Here is a 20,968-nt window from a genome sequence, read left to right on the forward strand (position 1 = left end):
TTACTTGCCATGCACTGACAGGAGTCAGAGTTTCCCAGTATCCAAGAAATAACGCATGGACTTCAGAGCGTGAGAAAATCTTTCAGATGTCAAGAGTCATTTTAAATGATCCCATCATTCTCCAAGTGTCAGTAAGTCTTTAGCATGATTGACTTAAAATTTCATCAAAAATAGTGTTCAAGAAAAAGATATATATGTGTATATATATAATACTGATGAAGTTATGCTGTATTCAGCTTTTTTACAGTCTAAGCAGAAATCAGGTTCTAATCCTTGTTTATATTAAAACTATTAGTTTTTCATATTTTCCTTTGAGTAAGTCTGACAACATTGCATCCCTTTTTCATAAAATATAACAAGATTTTTTTTTAAAAATCCCTATGGTATAGTGGTTTAAAAACTTTATTCTTTGTACTTACTGTTTAAAACAACTATTTATGTTTTAGTTTCTCATGGTAGATAAAACTATGTTATTAACTTCTTCATGTATGTGTCTATGTGTAATGTGTTCTATGGTTACGTGTACGATCTATGTTCTTTCTACTGTGGGTATGTGTGCACAATATCTGAAAGCTGGACGTAGTTATAGGGTCTCGCTCTTGAATCATACCTATCTTTATATTTTAGTGTCTTTCACTAAACTTGAAACTCACCGATTTTGTCAGGAAGCCGAGCCACTGGGCCCCAGGAATCCTCCAACCTGTCACTGTATCCCACGCACCGTGCAGAAGTTACCGGCTTGTAGAATCTTATCTGACTTTTTGCGTGAGTTCATGAAATACAAACTTAAATCCTCATGCTTAAAATGCATGGTACATAAAATAAAGGTACAGCATTTATTTATATTGTATTATAACCGGAGGCTGCAACAACACATGCAACATCTGCTATTGACTCCAAATATTACCTGTTTTAATTCGTTCCTCCCGATTGGTGAGAATTTCCATGACCAAGGAAACTGGGTGTGCAGTTTCCTGGCACTTGGGAACTAACAGAAAATCAAATAACAAGATCATGCTACTCATATCACTGCTTTCTATAACAATTTAAATATAGAGTGATTTCATAAAGTGAACACAGAAGTGTAAAGGCAAGGCATTTTAGAATATACTCTATCTTATTGAACATGACCTGCAGTTACCCATGTCAATGCGCAAACTACATTCACTGTTCTCCATTACAATGAACACACACCTAAACCTGTCAATAGCCAACTATTTGGGTTTTTTTTTTTCTTTTTTTCACTGCTGAAAATCAAACTCAGAACTTCATTCATGCTAGGAAAGTTTACTACCATTAAGCCTTGACGTTTTGGGATTTTTATTTATCCTTCTGTTTTATGTCCATCTACATTAAAAATAGATTCATTTTATTTAGTATTTTTTCATCTGGCTGAGAGCATTTTATAAATCCTCATACAGTCATCCAAAATACTATCTGTTCCCTCCAGCTTTGTGTCAACATTTATTTGAGTAATCATGTTTTCATACAAGTCATTGATAAATGGTGCTAAATATTAAACTGAACGGAGCTGAGAAAAAAGCCTTATGTGCTGCCACCAGAACTGTCTCTTTAAGTTGACACGCTTTTATAAATAAGCATGTTTGAATATGTCCATTTAACATATCACAAGACTGCCTAATTATTACCTTAACCCAAAATGTCAGTGTGCTGACATCCTTTCCACACATATTATAGAAATAATCTGTTTTAATGACATTTTGAAATTCAGATATGTCTCATTTATTTCAAGATCCACTTAATTTATTCTAAAATATGTCTGAGATATATGTGTATATGTTCAGAAAAACACTGTGGCAGATTGACTACAAGGATGACTTCATTCACCACTCCTGAGTCCTTTTGCAGTGTAACTTACTGTTATCAGTATAGTACAGTGTAACTTTACTTGTTCAGTCAAATAATGGATGCTGCTCTTCATAGTCCTGAATCTAGGATGGCCTTGTGTCTTGATTTGGCAAGCAAATGTAGTTGACAGATGTAATTCAGAGTAAGGCAGCCACAAGTCTGTCTGTAGTTAATCAGAGTTTCAGGCCTAAGGAAAACAAAAATGTCTGTACGTCCTGCTTCAATTCTAAGAACATCAAGTCTTTACAATGGACTCTGCACACATGGAGGCTGAGGAACCCTAATCCTAAATGTCCTGCCTCATTAAAATGTCTACAAGCCAGAAGCCTTTGAAATCTAGACTTCCTGGTCCCCTTACTCCAACCCCTTTTTGGAAGTTTTGGGCACTCTTTACATGACCCATCAACCAGGCAGAATTTCCAACGTACATTAAAATGGACCAGCCAAGTAATGGAAACATGGTTCACTGGTTAGGAGCCCTTGTTACTCTTGTAGAGGACCAGAATGGGTTCCTAGAACCTATACTGTGCTGTGCAGAACTAACTGTAACTCCACCTCTAGGGAACTGCAACACGTCACAGGCAACAGCCCTCATGTGTGCATACCCCCTCCACCCCATGCATAATTAATTTTTAAAAAGAATCCAACCAATCAGATTTGTTGTAGCTAAATACCTAATTTTCCTGCAGATAGAACCACACTGTACATATCCCTGAATTTTAAATAACATCCTATCCAGACTGCTACTTAGCAACTCATCTTTACAACCTCCCCACTTGCTACAGGGAAATATTACTTAGCTTCTCAATATACTTTGTTTTCTTTCACTTCTACTGTCCTGACTTTCAGTCATGAGACACTGAACAAGGATCGGACACAGGGAACCATTAACATACTCAAGTCTCTTACTGATACGATTGAACCTCTGTTAAGTCTCCTGAAGGCTTGAAGTCTTCCACTGCTCTTGAGAATGCTCAGCCACTATAAGATAACTTCATATGTCGTCCCTTGGTCCATAGGAAGCTACTGGAGCCAACTGGAAGATGCCCATGGATCTGAATACAGACTGGTAAGTGATCCTAGAAGACAAAGGACCATTCTTGCTGCTACTCTAGAGCATGATTTATAGTTCAGCAATAAAATGGACCCACTATCAGTCTTTACCTTATGAAAACTGGGACAATCGTTCATGTAAATACTTGATATTGTGTCTTAAATTCTAATAATTATCCAAAAATCATTCATTCATTCAATTTTCAGAGTGTCAAAAAGCTCCAGGAAACCAACATTTTATCTAATTTTATAGGACATTAAGGAAAATAAAAGATCCCTGAACAGATATGCTTTCTCATCAGTTTTTACAGAAATGGAATAATGTGTTTGGTACCATGCATCTGCTGTCCAGAGTTTAAAGTCTACTGTGTTTTGTATAAGGTAATTTTCTACAAGAACAATAACATCAGACTTAATATTTCAAAGGTATTTAGATATTGTTTCAGTTATTACTATTGAATTTAAATTTCTTAGAAAAATGTTTCTTCACCACTTATTCATGTATATGAATTAATTTTCCAGATTAAGTAATTTTGACTATAAGGTGAATATCTCTTGTGCCAATAACAAGTCTGCCCAGATAGAAGAGAGATGGATTACTTTAGGACAGAAAAGACATGATGAGAGGCTTCATGAGGCTTCTCTCAAGTCATCAGTCATCTTTGCCTGAGCTATCATAGCAAGGTGATTGCAGTAAGTGAGCAATAACAGCCCAATGAGAATGGACCACAGAGATTATTCTTTTTAATTTTCCTGCACGTACTACATGGAGCAATAATTCCCATGTTGAATATGTTTTATTGGAGTCATCTGGTATGAAAGGCCGAAAAACAACAGAATCTTTGAGATGTTTTCCAATTTATAGGCAACATATAGATATTTAAGATTTTTGTGTTTAGGTCATTACATATGCACTTTACAAAAATGCTCACATAGTAGGTTAAGTAACTATTATGTTTCTCTAAGCATGTTAGCATCTGATACCACAGTCAGTAATCTGAAAATCCCATGTGAAAATTAAAAAAGCAAACTTCTAACACATTTAAAATATACTCGTAGACTTAATTGAATTCTTCCTAGTATTTTAAAACTATAAAATTTGAATTTAACTTCCTTTAAAACTACAAATAATACAAAAACATTACGTGAATATAAAATAACTAAAAGTAATACTATATATATACTTAAACCATGTAGAGAAACTTTGGGGAAGTTAATGGACACAGTTTTAGTTTACACACCTCCTAGAATAGTGGTGAAGGTAATATCTGCACATCACTACTCTGTTATACTGTCTTACCACTAAAACATCTATTTTTTATTCATATTTTTCTCAGTCAGATCTAACAAATCCTAGGGTGATAAAATTTTTGATGGATAAACATAAAGCTACAACCCTCTCAAATCTATCAGAATATTTGTTAGCTTTCCGAACAGAAACAAAGATAGAATGAATAGAATAATACATGTCCTGATAAAGAACAAATTAGTAAAAACTTTCCAGCTTTTTTACTACTATTTCTTCATGCTAATTTTATCAAAGGTATGAGTGCTGCTCTCCTTTGTCTGTCATCTAGAAGTAAGAATTGTCAATATGTTTGTGAAGCATTTTCCCAGAACTGTCCTGTTTTTATTTATATAAGATGCAGATTTATAGTCCTCATTGAAAAGAAGGTTTTTCTAAGAACATATTCTTGTCTTCTGTTTCTTCACTTACAGCATTTTGTACTTTCATGGCCCTGTAAAATTCAGAGTCTATTGGTTAAATGCTCATCAAGCAAACAACATGCTTGAAGGTGTATGATTTTTTTAAGCAAGGCTGCATTTTTTTAATGTCTAGAATGGATTTGCCAAGTGCAAATTTAAAATGTGGTTTGAAAATGAGACAAATGATCAAGTGTATCCCTATACATGAAATGGCTTCCAAGTAAATAATTCAAAGTCATTGTCAAACTGCACTGCCTAGTTGCTCTGCATATGTAGATGAAAATCACTTAGATGAATGTAGTTTGAGATTAGGAAATACATACTATATTTGAAGGAGATTTCTCATTTCTGATTGAGACTGCAAACTGTTTCCTTAAAGGAGATGTAGATTTGATTCTCCATGCTTTCCTGTCTTATACACTGTAAATCAACCTACAAAATGGGTACCCAGAATCCTATACTAATGCATCTTCAAAAGAAAGGTCTGCCTCTAAACCAATAAAACTAAGCACATTCAGATGTAACTGAAATTCCAAATTATGACAAAATTAACTATGTTTGTAGAGATTATATATATGTACAATTAAATCTAATAAGACAACTATCTATCTAAACATGTGTCCAAAAAAATTGGACTCTGCTCACAATATGAATATGTAAATATAAACATTATATACATATCTATACACAGGTATACAAACACTACATTTAAAATATAGATTATACATTCACATACATTTTTACATTTTCCTGGGAAATTTTTCTTTGAAATATAATGTTTATAAATTTTTAATTAATATTGATTTGACTGATTCTTGTCAGTCAGGACACACTGTTCCCCATGTCAAGTCCAACCACCCATATTCAATAAGCCAATTTAAAGAAGAAAATAAGCCCAATAAAAAGCCAGAGTTAGGAATCAGAAAATTAATATTTATTCAATGTAGCAACATTGGGAAGAAAGATCAGAGAATGAGCATGTCCTTGAAGTCCATTGTCTGTATTTTCTTACTATCTCACTCATCACTTTCATGTGATTCCCCCCAATAATTTCAACTTCTTTCAAATAAGTTTTCAAAAATAAAAACCAAACAAGTAACAACAACAAGAGCAAAAACTTCAAAAAGAGCCTAAGTCAGCTATCCACCATAATTTTGCTTACTTGACCTGAAAATTGATCCATAACTGAGAAAAATCTTGGCATCTTCTCTATGTCAATTAGAAGATAAGACTAATACGATGTGTCCAGACCTCACACTGTGTGTGATGGGAATTCGTCTGCAGAATAGCTCTGTCAATGGCTGTGCTGAGGAGACAATATAGGGTCCACAATAGAGAGAATTAATATTTGCCACTTGATGAGAGCTAGAAGATTATCTCAATTTCTCTCTTTCCCTCCCTTCCCCCTCTCTCCCCCTCTCTCAGTTCTCTTCCCTACCATATTTTAAGAACTCATTATGAAAACCACTTGTTCAACCCATTTTAAGGATTTTGGGGGATTTTTGTATTGAGAATGGATAGATAGTCTTTCATTGCAAAGGAGGCATTTATTGTTTTTGTGTGTCCTGTATTTGTGTGTGTGTGTGTGTGTGTGTGTGTTTATATTTGTATGTGTTACAACTACTGTAATGTCTTCCTTGTAATGGAAATACTTTAATGTGTTATATATTTGTAACCACTGATGATATTGGATCAAGCTCAGGCTGCTTTTTTTTTTTAACATTTTCTAGTCTTTATGTGGAAAACAAATACTATATTCCATGAGCCTGAGCCTGGATCACACAGTATATATATTTAAAGGTATTTTAAAGGAGCTACATGTATGGTAAATTATAGAGAAGACTTGCTAGCAGCTAGACTAGGAAGTAGTGTCATTCCAGAAATCACAGCAAGGAACATAATTTTTCTAGGGAAATTATGGGTTTTCCTAGGTTCTTAGACTTTTTAATAAAATTATTTCACAAAATAATCAAGAGAAAGCTGAAAGACCAATATATTAGAGCATAAAACAGAGTCAATAAGGCAGGGAAGCTGAAAGTCCCAGCATCTTTCTTGGAGAGGGAAATGGAAAAGATGAGAGAGAGATGTATTTTTCAAGTTGCTGTCTGAGAAGTAGAACTCAGATTTGGTTCTTTTAGTGGGGAGGAAGTGTCCTTCATTTAACAGTCCTCAACAAAACCAGATAATTTGACATTTTATAAGGGATTTTACATTATAAGGAGAAGCAGCGGTAAAGCTTCCTTTTCAAAGTAGATCATGAGGAAAGGGGTCAATCCTCAAAGACCTCCTAGTCTGCTGGCTTCTATAATAAATCCCTATGAAGAGCTAAGACACTGAAGTCATTTAAGAGTTGGGCTAAAATGGGGCATCGAAAGTTTTATGGTCTTTACTTCTGCTTCCTTTGTGTGCTTCTTGGGTGATAAAGGAAAGTCAGATAGAGTTAGGCTACAGCAAGAACATCAGAGAGCAGAACCACTGTTAAAGAAGAAAATAAATTTAAGGTAGCAGCTGAGCACACAGAGTTCAGAGGTCCATAGCTTCACTACTAATATTATAATAAATATAACCCATTTGTACTATGAAAATCCATACAGCCAAATCCAAAACTCTTCCCTAAGAGAGGGTGATATCTGGACTAGAGTTTTGGTCATACTCTTAAATGTAGTTTCTAACTATTTGTGTTCAAAGAAAAGTAAGAAAGCAAGAAACCACTCTAATAACTAGAGTCCAAAACACTGCTGTCATTTTTGGCCTCTGAAAAGGACAGAACAAAAGTCATTTCCAGCTCTGACCAAAGACAAGAAAGGACCAGTTCCTATTCCAAGCCAGTGATTCTCACCTTGTGTGTTGTTACCCCTTTGGAGGTCACATAGTGATATCCTGAGTATAAGATATTTATATTAGTAATCATAACAGTAGCAAAAATAATAGTTATGAAGCAGCAATAAAATAATTTTATTTCATTATTTAACTATGGTTGAGGTCACCATAACATGAGGGAACATATTAAAGGGCTGAAGCATTAGGAAGGTTGAGAACAACTGCTCTAAAGCTCCTAAACAATTTCTATCTCCTGGCTTCATTAGTAATCCCTGTGCTCAGTATTTGTCACCTATGTAATACATTTTCTTCACCAGGCCCCTTGAATCTGAACAGCCCAGAAACAAGTTTACGTCTGAGGAACAAGTAGTGAGAAGGAGAAGAACGTAACATCAAGATACGTTCACTAGAAAATTCTGCAAGTTATCATGGCTGCCTCCTCACAGAGGAGGGTTGGAGACCTTGAGCCACATGGCTTTTATATGAGAATATGACAGAAGAGTGTAAGTTTTTCAAGTGCTCCTGGAAGTGCCTGCTTCTTCCCTATTTGAAAAGTAAAATAAATGTGCTGGTTTTATACTAAAGACTTAAATGAGAAAAAGGAACTTTCATATTTAAAGAGATTTGTGAAGATGCCATCTTGCAAAAGCTCCATTCCCCACTCCACGTATTTCTAAGATCTAAGTGCGTGCTCAAAGTTTCACTCTGTGAGCAAGCTTTCATCCTATTCTCAAAAGTCAAATTTCACTTGTCATTGTTATTGTTTTATGTTAATCACTGTCCAATTATAAGTGTCTGATTATAGAATTTGAGGAAAACTACTGAACCATTCTCTAAATGGCATGTCCTGGAATCCGTTATTTAACAAACATCTCAAGTACTTAGTATTCACCATTAGTTTTGGCTGCCATGTCTAGAGGGCAAGGTCATTTCAAGGAGAATATTCTACTGCTCTATCACTCCAGCACACTCATATGCTTTGCCTTTAATGTCACGGCATTCCTAAAACAGGTTTTAACCTGCTTCCACCTAAAATTAAAACACAATTAGGCTTGAGATGCAAATATCTATTAGAGTTATTTTTTCAAGTAAATGACAGCTTTGATTCCTCTACACTCTGAGAACTTGAACCCTGCTCCCATTTTATTTTCCATTACAGCTACTTCAAACATTGGAGCTATTTTTCTGTGTTTCATGGGACACTCTTCTGGATTCAGTATTTTAAAATTTTTTGTGTTGGAGTTTGGGACTGACATAGTTTCTTCAATTGAGAATAGCTCACTGATTCATTTACCTGTTTAATCATTCTACCTTTCCATTTAGAACGATCCATTGATTCACTGGTTATCTCCCACTACCCTTCTACTTAAAATGATCCATTGATTCACTTACCTGGTTAACTCCCCCTCACCTTAGACATTCCTTTCAAAGGACACCACCTACGAGGAACATTTCCTGTTCCATCCGCCCAGGATTTTTACTCTTTGTATGTACTCTCCAGGAGTTTCAGGTTTCACAAGTCATGAGGCCTATCATAACTACACATGTTTGCCATTTTTAACATGAAAGAACCTATTACAATAAGCAGGTTTTTATGTAAACAAATATATATTTACTTACAAAATCTGTCAGTGGGAGATTTACTGTATAGGGTCACTCTTTGCTGAGCCCTGCACTATGAGCAAACTCAGACATTCTTATGCAATATTACAGCCTTAGTCCCTTGACCAAAGAAAGCACTCCATCCTGCTTGTAATTTATTCCATACTAAATAAAGAGCTTGTATAAGCTACTAATAGCCAAACAAAGTGATTTATATAAGGTAACATATTGCTTTAATACACAAGCAAATTTTAGGTATAGATGATGCCAAACAGGAAGGGTAGGTAGCTCCATGGCTGTGGTGCTTTTAATTCCTGGCTCCCTTTTTGTATCTGTACATTTGTTCTCCTCAACATGTGGTTTTCACTTACAAAATGATTCTGTACATGCATGCATGAGAGATGGAAAAAGGAGGTCCATTTAATCTACTTCCTGAAGTCTGGCACCTGTCTACTTATATACAACCATCCTAAATTTAATTGCACGGCTATGACAGGATGGGAAATACAGTTCTCCATCAAGGAGTAAGCTAAAAACCAAAGCCCAACTACAAAGGAAAAACAGACAAAGGCATTCAACAGACAAGCTAATACCTGATATTTGGTACTGCCTAGTATTTTGTTTCAGTATTATGTCTATGTGTTAGTATTATGTCTATGTGTCAGTAAAAGAGGTGCAAATGCCTTTACATGGAATAGAAGAGATACTACGAAGTGAAAGAGCAAATGCCTTCCCCAACCTCCCTTCCTACCTGGGAGTGTGTTAGTTCATAGACACAGGGGTAAAATCAAACAGCTGGAAAACTTTTCATTTTGAGTGGCACCAGAAGCACATAGGTAAGTGGCCTCCTTATAAAATTCATCTCATGATTAATGTGCTTGCATTCACTCTCATCTCCTGGTCTACACTTTGAAAACAAATGGTATTTGTGTTCGGGTAGCCCTGCCCTCAGTTTCTAAAGCAACTCGTTTCTGTGCATGTAAGGCAGCCTGAAACGCGCATAATTACAAATGTTTACATCTGTTTCCAATCTCTAAACTTGAGCACAGAATCCTTCTTGTACTGGGAATAACGCAGTGGGATCTTTTGTTTATTTGTGTTTTGGTTCTTGATTTATATGTAAACACACATACAATGGTAACCCTGTCAGAGTCTGAGACTAGCAAACAGGAAGAAATTTGGATCTCTAGGAGCAGTGGATATTGATCTCCTACAGGAGTACAGTGTATTTCAAAGTAGAAACTTATTTAAACTCACTGTTTTTTCACTATTAAATCACAGTTTTTAATAAGAATAGTCACACACAGTGTATAGGAAAAGTTAAACAATTCTTCTGTCTTTCACTTCTATTTATAGTCTGTATCTATCTATCTACCAACCTGTGTAGAGCTATAAACTTAGACTTTATTATGACCCTGCTTTACTTTAGGCAGTATTTAAACAGTCCAATTTTTCTCTTCCTCTTTAAACTATAGGGAAATTAACCCCTGTCCCTAATATTGCAAGGTAAGCACTCTACCAATGAAATATATCTCCAGCCCACCAAACAATTGCGTTTTGCATGAAATTATAAATCTTTTATTTGAAAATAAGCCTTCTAGTTCTTTGATGATAATTTACCATAGTAAAGTTGTTTTATTTTGTATACTAAGACATTAAAATATCATTATTAGTAAAGTATTTATTCTTAAAAACATATTGGAGTTTCAGCAAAAATGTGATCACTCTGTAATTCTTTTTATTGAGTGTATTTTTATTTTTTTCTATGTCTCCAACTATTGACTTAGAAAGTTGCATCAGAATCAGCAGCGATTTTTGCCCTCATGCAAGGGTAAGAGGAATCATGCTTCGAACTCTAATAAATAAAAAATCCAGGTCTCTGTGACAACATATAGTGATTAAGAAGATATTTGATACTTCTTCAGTTAAGACATGTGCATTTTTAAAAAGTAAGCAGTATTCTATTGTTCACGGTTTAGAACACTGTGTTTTTCTAACTCTATTCAGATTGGTTGCCTTCTTCCTGGAGTTTATGCACAAATGTGTGTGTGTGTGTGTGTGTGTGTGTGTGTGTGTGTGTGTGTGTATGTGTGCATGCTTGTGTCCATGTGCAAACACGTGGATGTGTACTTCTGCTATGTAGACTGTGGAATCTTTTCTTCTTCCATTTTGGAGAATATTTGAATTCATGGGTTAATGTTTCACAGTTTCCTCTCCCCAATCCTCCTCCACCTTATTCTTTATTGATCTCAATTATACCTGAAATTCTCAGTGTTAATGTTCTTCCATTACACCAGTGGGCATTTCTGCATAATGTCATCCCAGCTGCCTTACCGTCATTGGAATCCAGCTGTCATTCTTGCTTCCCCTTTGCACTACTGTATTCCTCCTTTCTGTTTAACATGTGTGTATGTATTCTTAACTAACCAAAAATTCAGTCCATATGAAAGACTAAATTTGTACATGTTAGTAGTTTTTGAAGCAGTTCTTTTATTTGAGAACTATTTGATTTTCTTCCCTAGAAAATTACATGGACTTTTAAAGTATGATATCAGATGCATTATCCTTTTGAGAATTAGATGTTTTGACAATTCATACATATTGACATTTACAGGGGTTAAGAAGATGGATATGTTAGTAAGATGCTTGCTGTATCCCACAGACCAATAAACTGCCAGGCTTGATGGCTTCTGCCTGTAATCTCAGCTCTGAAGAGGTGGAGAAATTACTGTTGCTAGGGTTTGACACATAGCTAGACTAGACTAATGAGTAAATTTTGGTTTCAGAGGGAGAACTTGTCTCACAAAATAAGATGAAAGGCAAATGAAGCTTCCACATGCATATGCAAATGCACCTGCACACACACACACACACACACACACACACACACACACACTCACTCAAGCACAGAGAAAGAGAAAGAGAAGTGATTAACATTTAGAGGATGATGGGGGTTTCCCTTGTGCATGCCCATAAGGTTAAACAAATATTAGAAGACATATCCAATGAACAATACACCTTTCTTTTCATTTTTAACTCAAAGGAGACTTTTCTGCAAGAGTCTTTTCCCAGAAATGTTACAATATACAGCAATAAACTTTCTTGGAATGTTGGGTTAAATATGCTAAAACCAGCTGCCTTGTCTTTTCATGGAAGTATCAGGTATGTAGGTAGACTATGTTCCCATTTTTGTAGTAAAAAAGGAAGCTGATCAAAATGCATCCTGGAGATAGGTGACCAACAACTTTCTAGATCATACTTATAAGGATAGAGCTATCAAGTAGATATCTAGATTGTACTAACAAAAATAGGAGTGGAAAATGTTTCTATATATTTGCTTGCAAAAGAAGATCAGCCAAAATACAGAGTCACCAGGGAGAACAAGTATAAGCCAAATCCAATGGTATGAATGTAGACAATATCATAATGATGTGTTATTCCACATACTACCTAAAACATTAATAAAAATGTAAGAACTTTATCCATGACTAGCCACCAGTTTACATGATATTTAAATTACACTTTGTATATTTTCTGTTTTAAGAAGTCTTATTCAAAGTAAAGTAAAAATCAATCTGGAGTATAAATATCAGATTTTTAATTTTTTATTGTAATTTATTCACCTTACATCTTGAGTGTAATCACCTCCCTCTTATCTTCCTGTTCCCACCCTACCTCCCCTTTACACCCTATTCCCCTTTCCTAGACCTCTGACAGATGGGGTTCTCCCCAACCCCACCTTCTGACCACAGCCTATCAAGTCTCATCTGGATAACCTGCATCTCTGTGTTCTTACAGGGCCTCTCCCTTAAATACAGGGCATCAGAGTTCTTGTCAGAGGCAGTTCCTGACTCTCTCTGCCCTTCTATATGTGGATAATGAGCTGTCCATCAGCTTCACTGAAAAGGGAGGTCTAAGCTCTCCGTTTTTAATGTCCTTGGTGGGTACATCAGTTTGTGTGAGTCCCCTGGGGCCAGATCCTCCAGCCTTGATAGTTCCCTTGTAGAGTTCTTGACAACCTCCACACTCCCCCAACATACACACACACAATCCTTCTATCACCAACTCTTCTATAGAACACACAGCTCTTAGCCCAGAGTGCAGCTGTGAGTTCCAGTACCTGTCCTGATCCCACTCTGGGTGGAGTTTCTTAGAGGACATCTATGTTGTGCTAATATCCATTTATAAAAGAGTATACACCATGTATAACTTTCTGGGTCTTAGTTACCTCACTTAAGATGCTCATGTCTAGTTCCATGCATTTGCCTGCATATTTCAAGGTTTCCTTGGTTTTGATAGCTGAGTCCATTGTGTAAATATACTATAGTTTCTTTATCATTCTTCAGCTAGGGACATCTAGGTAGATTCTGGCTATTATGAATAAAGCTGCTGTGAACATAGTTAAGCAAATGTCCTTGCTGTATGGTGGAGCATCTTTTGGTTTTTTGTTTGTTTGTTTGTTTGTTTGTTTGTTTTTGTTTTTCATTTTTTCTCCTTTATTAATTTATTCTTGTTACATCTCAATGGTTATCCCATCACTTGTATCCTCCCATTCTTCCCTCCCTCCCATTTTCCCCTTATTCCCCTCCCCTATGACTGTTCCTGAGGGGGATTACCTCCCCCTATATATGCTCATAGAGTATCAAGTCTCTTCTTGGTAACCTGCTGTCCTTCCTCTGAGTGCCACCAGGTCTCCCCCTCCAGGGGACATGGTCAAAGGTGAGGCACCAGAGTATGTGAGAAAGTAATATCCCACTCTCCACTCTACTGTGAAGAGTGTTCTGTCCATTGGCTAGATCTGGGTAGGGGTTTAAGGTTTACCGCCTGTATTGTCCTTGGCTGGTGCCTTAGTTTGAGCGGGACCCCTGGGCCCAAATCTGCCTATCATAATGTTATACTTGTAGGCTTCTAGGACCCTCTGGGTCCTTCTACTTTGCCATTCTCCCATGATTCTCTCATCTAGAGTCCCACTAGAATGTCCTCCCCTCTGTCTCAGTTTCCTGGTAAGTGAAGGCTTTCGTGGGACATGCCCCTTGGGCTAATATGCAGATATAAGTGAGTATATACCATTTGAGTCTTTCTGCTTCTGGGTTAACTCACTCATTATGATCATTTCTAGCTCAATCCATTTATCCACAAATTTCGGGAATTCCTTGTTTTTAATAGCTGAATAGTATTCCATAGTGTATATGTACCACAGTTTCTTTATCCATTCTTCTATTGAGGAACACTTAGGCTGTTTCCATGTTCTGGCTATTATGAATAAGGCTGCTATGAACATGGTTGAGCAAATTTTCTTGTTGTGTGCTGGAGCATCTTCTGGGTATATTCCAAGGAGTGGAATAGCTGGGTCTTGAGGAAGCCCTATTCCCATTTTTCTGAGATAGCCCCAGATAGATTTCCAAAGTGGTTGTACTAGTTTGCATTCCCACCAGCAATGAAGGAGTGTTCCTCTCTCCCCACATCCTCGCCTGCATGTGGTGTCGCTTGAATTTTTGATCTTAGCCATTCTGATGGGTATAAGATGGAATCTCAGAGTTGTTTTGATCTGCATTTCCCTGATGATTAAGGAGGTTGAGCATTTCTTTAAGTGTTTGGTGGAGCATCTTTTGGGTATATGGCCAGGAGTGATACAGCTTGGTCTTGAGGTAATACTATTCCCAATTTTCTAAAAAAAAAATTGATTTCCAAAGTGGTTGTACAAGTTTGCATTCCCACCATCAATCAAGGAGTGTTCCCCTTCCTCCACATCCTTGCAAACATGTGGTGTCATTTAAGTTTTTGATGTTAGCCACTTTGATAGGAATCTCAGAATCCTTTTGATTTCCCTGAGAATGTTGAGCATTTCTTTAAGTGTTTCTCAGCCTTTTGATAGTCTTCTGTTGATAATTATCTGTTTTGTTTTGACCCTGTTTCTTAATTGGTTTATTTGGTTTGGTGGTGTTTAATTTCTTAAGTTCTTTATATATTTTGGATATTAGCTCTTTGTCAGATGTAGGGTTAGTAAATATCTTCTCCCAGTCTGTAGGCTGTAGTTTTGTTCTGTTGACAGTGTCCTTCACCTTACAGAAGCTTTTCAGTTTCATGAGGTCCCATTTAGTAATTGTTGACCTTATAGCCTGAGCTGTTGGTGTTCTGTTCTGAAAGTTGTCTCCTGTGCCAATGAGTTCAAGGCTCTTCCACACTTTTTCTTCTAACAGATTTTGTGTTTCTAGTTTTATGTTGAGGTTTTTAATCAACTTGGACTTTATTTATGTGCAGGGTGATAAATATGGCTCTACCATATTTTGGGGTGTATAAAATGATGACCAACTTTTCCAATTAAAATATAGAGTTTGGAATATACCCACTATATAAGACTACCCCTCTTCCAATATACACCCTGTGCAGCAGACTCAGACATGTGTCTATTTGCAGCCAGGCACTTTATTAAATGCCAGCAGACAGTCAGTGCCAGCCTACACTGCCCCTTTAAGGTGTACTCCACACTCAGCCAGAAAACACAGCCATCTGAGTTAAATGGGTGGGTTCTGGTGGAGAGCCAATGCATGCTCACGTTCTCCACCTTGAAGTACAGGAAGATGTGTTCAGCTTGCTCCTCCCTGCTTCATACTCCCTGCACAGAGCAGGGAATTGGCCATAGCACCTCTCCACACACTATATGTGAAGCCAGAGGAAGCAAGCTGCAGGTAAGTCCCAGGAGTATAAGACTACCCCCAACTTTGGCATGGATTTTCAGGGTTAAAAAGTTGTTTTGTATGCCAGAAAATACAATATTTGTATTTTTCTACATGTGGATCTCCGATTAGACCAGCACCATTTGTTGAAGATGCTATCTTTTTTCCATTTTATAGACTTGGCTTCTTTGTCTAAAATCAAGTGTCCATAGGTGTGTGGATTTATTTCTGTCTCTGATTCAATTCCGTTGATCAGTCAGCCTATTTCTATGCCAGTACCATGCCATTTTAATTACTGCTGTGTTATAGTACAGCTTAGAATCTGGGATGGGGATTCCTCAGAAAGATCTTTTATTGCACAAGATTATTTTACCTATTCTGTTTTTGTTTGTTTGTTTTTCAATATGAAGTTGGAAACTAATCTGTCCAGGTCTGTAAAGAACCGTGCAGGAATTTTGATGTGAATTTTATTGAATCTGTAGATTGCTTTGGGGAAGATGGCTATTTTTAATATGTTGTTCCTCCCAATCCGTGAGATCTCTCCATCTTATGCAATTTTCTTCAATCTCTTTCTTCAGAGACTTGAAGTTTTTTCATATAAATATTTCACATGCTTGGTTAGAATTATACCAAGGTACTTTATATTATTTGTTGCTATTGTGAAGCATGTAGTTTTCCTAATTTCTTTGTCAGTCCATTTCTGATTTGTATACAGGAAGGCTACTGATTTTTTTTAGTTGATTTTGTCTTCAACCACTTTGCCGAAGGTGATAGGAGTTCCTTGGTAGAATTTTTTGGGTCCCTTATGTATTCTATCATAGCATCCATGAACAGTGATAATGTAACTTATTCCTTCCTAACTTCCATCTCCTTCATCTTCTTTAGTTGTCTTATTGTCTTATGGAGAGAGTGGACAGCCTTAACTTGTCCCTCATTTCAGTGGAATTGACTTAAAATTTTCTCTGTTTAGTATGATGCTGTATATTGTCTTTATTATGTTTAGGTATATGCCTTGTATCTCTGATCTCTCCAAGGCTTTAAAAACAAATGGGTGTTGAAATTTGTCAAATGCTTTTGGAATCTTAGGAGATGATCATGTGAGGTTTTTTTCCTTTCAGTTTGCTTATCTGATTGATTACATTGATGGATTTCCATATATTGAATGACCCCTGCATGCCTGGCATAAACCCTACTTGGTCATGGTGAATGATATTTTGCTGTGTTCTTGGATAAATGCCAGTTTTTCTGTTACAAAAATTCATGTTAATCATTATTACTTACTAAATTTCATATCTGCCTTTTTGTTATTATCCTTAGATATGTACATTTGAACAAAAAGAATGGAAACAAAATAACCTTTCTTTCAATAAATTGAGTAAAGTGTGTCAACTTATCAAGAGATACCATTTGCTTGAGAGAAATGGTATTTTGTCTGAATTGTTCTTTTCATCATAGACTAATGTCAAGGAGACAATGTTTCTAGAAGTATGAATTCTATCATTGATCTTCCACTTAGAGAGATGTTTCCCAGTAATCCTGATCAACCCACTCAGAAGGTATTTGGATTTTTATAGAAACAAACAATATCTGAAAATATGAGTAAGCCATGAGCCCCCTCTCCAAAGCAGACAGAGGCTGCAGAAGGTAATACTGGTAAGATCAGAGAACAATCAAAGGAAGAGAAATAATAAGACACCACTCAAGTCATCATGTCTCTTCTACCACGAAAAAAATTTAAAAATAATGATACCCCATTCTTCTTTCCTTCTTGCCGGTTTATCCCAGTTCACAAGACTTTTTTGTGGCACTTTACTCCTTCATCTATACTAAACCCTTATAATTCAGAGAAAAAAGTTGGCATTCACATGAATTAGTTTATTTTCTGCAGATGTCATTTCCAAAAAGCTACCCAATAACCAGCGTTTTAAGAATCAAATTATTAGAAATGAGTACTCTATGCTTTTGAGCTTCCTTGCATTATTGTATTCATTGGTTTTTTTTTACTTTATTAATTTATTCTTGTTACATCTCAATGGTTATCCCATCCCTTGTATCCTCCCATTCTTCCCTCCCTCCCATTTTCCCCTTATTCCCCTCCCCTATGACTGTTCCTGAGGGGGATTACCTCCCCCTGTATATGTTCATAGGGTATCAAGTCTCTTCTTGGTAACCTGCTGTCCTTTCTCTGAGTGCCACCAGGTCACCCCCTCCAGGGGACATAGTCAAAGGTGAGGCACCAGAGTATGTGAGAAAGTAATATCCCACTCTCCACTCTACTGTGGAGAGTGTTCTGTCCATTGTCTAGATCTGGGTAGGGGTTTAAGGTTTACCGCCTGTATTGTCCTTGGCTGGTGCCTTAGTTTGAGCGGGACCCCTGTGCCCAAATCTGCCTATCATAATGTTCTACTTGTAGGCTTCTAGGACCCTCTGGATCTTTCTACTTTGCCATTCTCCCATGCTTCTCTGGTCTTCAATGATTTACAAAAATACATTTTGTGAAGTAAAAATTATATGTCATCCATTTTCTAAAACCAGTTACCTTTTTTTTTTCCTTTTTTTTCCTCCTTTATTAATTTATTCTTGTTACATCTCAATGGTTATCCCATCCCTTGTATCCTCCCATTCTTCCCTCCCTCTCATTTTCCCCTTATTCCCCTCCCCTATGACTGTTCCTGAGGGGGATTACCTCCCCCTGTATATGTTCATAGGGTATCAAGTCTCTTCTTGGTAACCTGCTGTCCTTCCTCTGAGTGCCACCAGGTCTCCCCCTCCAGGGGACATGGTCAAAGGTGAGGCACCTTCTATGAGCAAACTACTGTCCCTAATTTTTTTTTGTCAGCCAGACATTTTTGAGCCTGTGTTTGCTATAAAAATTTGCCCTCTTTGTCTTCACAGTGCTCAGCATTCCCCAAGCTTTCCCTCAATTTGACTTGTCAAGTCCATACATCTTCATTCATTTTTCTCACCTAACAAATCTCTATTTCACTTGACTCTCATATCATGACTTTCAGATGTTTCATTTGTTTGGTTTTTTTTAGACTGAGCATCTTGTAATTAACTCACTACTTAGCTGAGGATGATCTTATACTTCTGACGCTCCCACCCACATGTGGATGAACTTAACTGCTAATTGTTTTGCTTTAGCCCCCAAGCACTGAGGTTAAAGGTGTTTTCACCATGAACAGTTATTTTTTAGTATTCTTGACTGTCCTTAATATTCTTTATGGTTTAATCAACAAATTATATTTGTAGTTCCATCCAAAGTGTTCCATATTCTCCTACATTATTCAGTGTGTACCACCTTTCAGAGCCTACGCAGATGAGAGAATTCAGAATGTTCCATACATGTTTCTTATAAAAATGATTACTTATAGAGCTATATTAAAGGTTCAAACATCTTATAACCAAAACCACTCATTTTTCCAACTTAGAGTTTCCCTACATTCATGCGTATACTGTGTATTATATTTGACTTTTTTTCTTTTTTATAAAGCATATCTTATCAGCACTTAGGCTCTACTGGTTCCCCTGATGGAATGCAATTCTAAAAATCTGCTATGTTTGTGACTCTGTCATCTATTATTATTACATTCGTCATATTTACATGTTATTTCCCTTACCAAATTGAAAACTCATGCAGAACAACCCAATTTCTCTTTCTTCTAATTCACCCTATTTACCATATTTATGGTATTGATTTTAACTTCTTATCTTAACTTGCTGGCTGTTTAGGTAGTAAATAAATGGTTCTTTTAACAGAATTTGATATGTGCATGCTTGGAATTTAAATGTAAACCACTTACCTTTTTTTTTTTCCTTCTCTGAACCTTAAAACTAATAAGGTCTTCAAGGTTATAGACCTAATTACAATAGCTTCAGTCCTCTCTATGGTCCTTTCTGTACTAAGCACACTGGCTGTGGAGGGGATCACTGGAGTGCCTACAAGACTGCCAAGGCACTGTTGAGAACAGAAAATAGAAATAGCCATTTCATTTTTATTAAGAGCTTGTTTTTAGAAAAATCTATGTTTCCAAAGCACTGAAGTAAAAGAGAACCCAGACCTGCATGCTGTATATTTCACCACAAGAAGCTGGAGCAGCAGAGTTAGGGTTTTGTCAGTGTTGGTCTCCTTATGTGACCGCCTTGCCTAAACTAAAGAAAGATTGTATCTGGGCTCAGGTTTTTGCTTATTTGTTTGTTTCCTTGGTTGTTTTGTTATTGTTTTTTGTTTTGTTTTGTTGTTGTTGTGCTTGTTTGTTTTTTAGATGGGATTTCTCTATGTAGCCCTTAGTGTTCTAGAAATCTGGAACTCCCTCTCTAAGCCAGGCTAGCCTTGAACTCAGAGATCTGCTTGTCTCTGCCTCCCAATTTTAAGAATACTGGTTAATGGGGTGTGGCTGAGAATGAATGACTAAAGTGGAAGACAATTACATGGTATATATGTGGACTAACTGTAAAGAAAAAAGGAGGATGTGGAAAAAGAAGGAGACTGAAAGGAAATGGGCTTAGACATTATGAAGATGCCCACTTGAAAGTCCTTCATAGTGATTTAGCTCTGTATTATTTTACTTTAATTTGAAAATATTATTTATTATACTTTTACAATTTTGGAAGTGGCACTGAGATTACAGACTATGATCCACAGCATATGAGTGATAATACTAATCATAACAGCAAGCAAGTTAGGAGTTTCTTCCAGAGTCTTGTGATGCCCATGCTTTGAACCTAAGAACTGATAGATAGATAGATAGATAGATAGATAGATAGATAGATAGATAGATAGATATAGATATAGAGATAGATAGAGAGAAGCAGATAGACAGGTAAATAAATTATATATATATATAATGCTGGTTCAAATATCAGTTCTATTTTTAATAGTTTGAGAACATTACTATATACCTCCTATTTTCCGCAGTGGTTGTACTAATTTACACTTCCAGAAGTGCTATACAAGGGTTTGCTTTGTCCATATTCTCACAGTCACCTTGATTACAGTCACATTTAAAGGGATGAGCTGATAACTCCATTTTCATTATGATTAGCCTTTTCTTGATGCTGTATTTTTCTTACATATCTCTTGGCTAATTACTATGTTTTCTTTTCAAAATATTGATGTAGCTACATTAGTCAACTTTAGATAGTTGATTCTATATTGTATTTAAGAGTTCCTTCTATGTCTTGAACACCAACCGTTGCCAAATATACAAGTTATGATTTTCTCAAATTTATATAGACAA

General features: G+C 36.4%; 1 long non-coding RNA gene across 1 annotated transcript in view; it reads right to left on the minus strand.

The window, feature by feature from the left end:
- Positions 1-1,835: 1,835 nt before the first annotated feature.
- The window catches only part of LOC311608996, a 31,558-nt gene continuing 12,425 nt past the window's right edge, over positions 1,836-20,968 (minus strand). Inside the window, exons 2-4 of the long non-coding RNA XR_014783220.1 lie at positions 5,792-5,935; positions 2,779-2,948; positions 1,836-2,056 (exon numbers count right to left, since the gene is read on the minus strand). This is a non-coding gene — a long non-coding RNA (uncharacterized lncRNA). The remainder of the gene's footprint in view (positions 2,057-2,778; positions 2,949-5,791; positions 5,936-20,968) is intronic.

This window comes from Acomys minous, assembly GCF_964271855.1.
Source record: "Acomys minous genome assembly, chromosome: 11".
Taxonomy (NCBI): Eukaryota; Metazoa; Chordata; class Mammalia; order Rodentia; family Muridae; genus Acomys; species Acomys minous.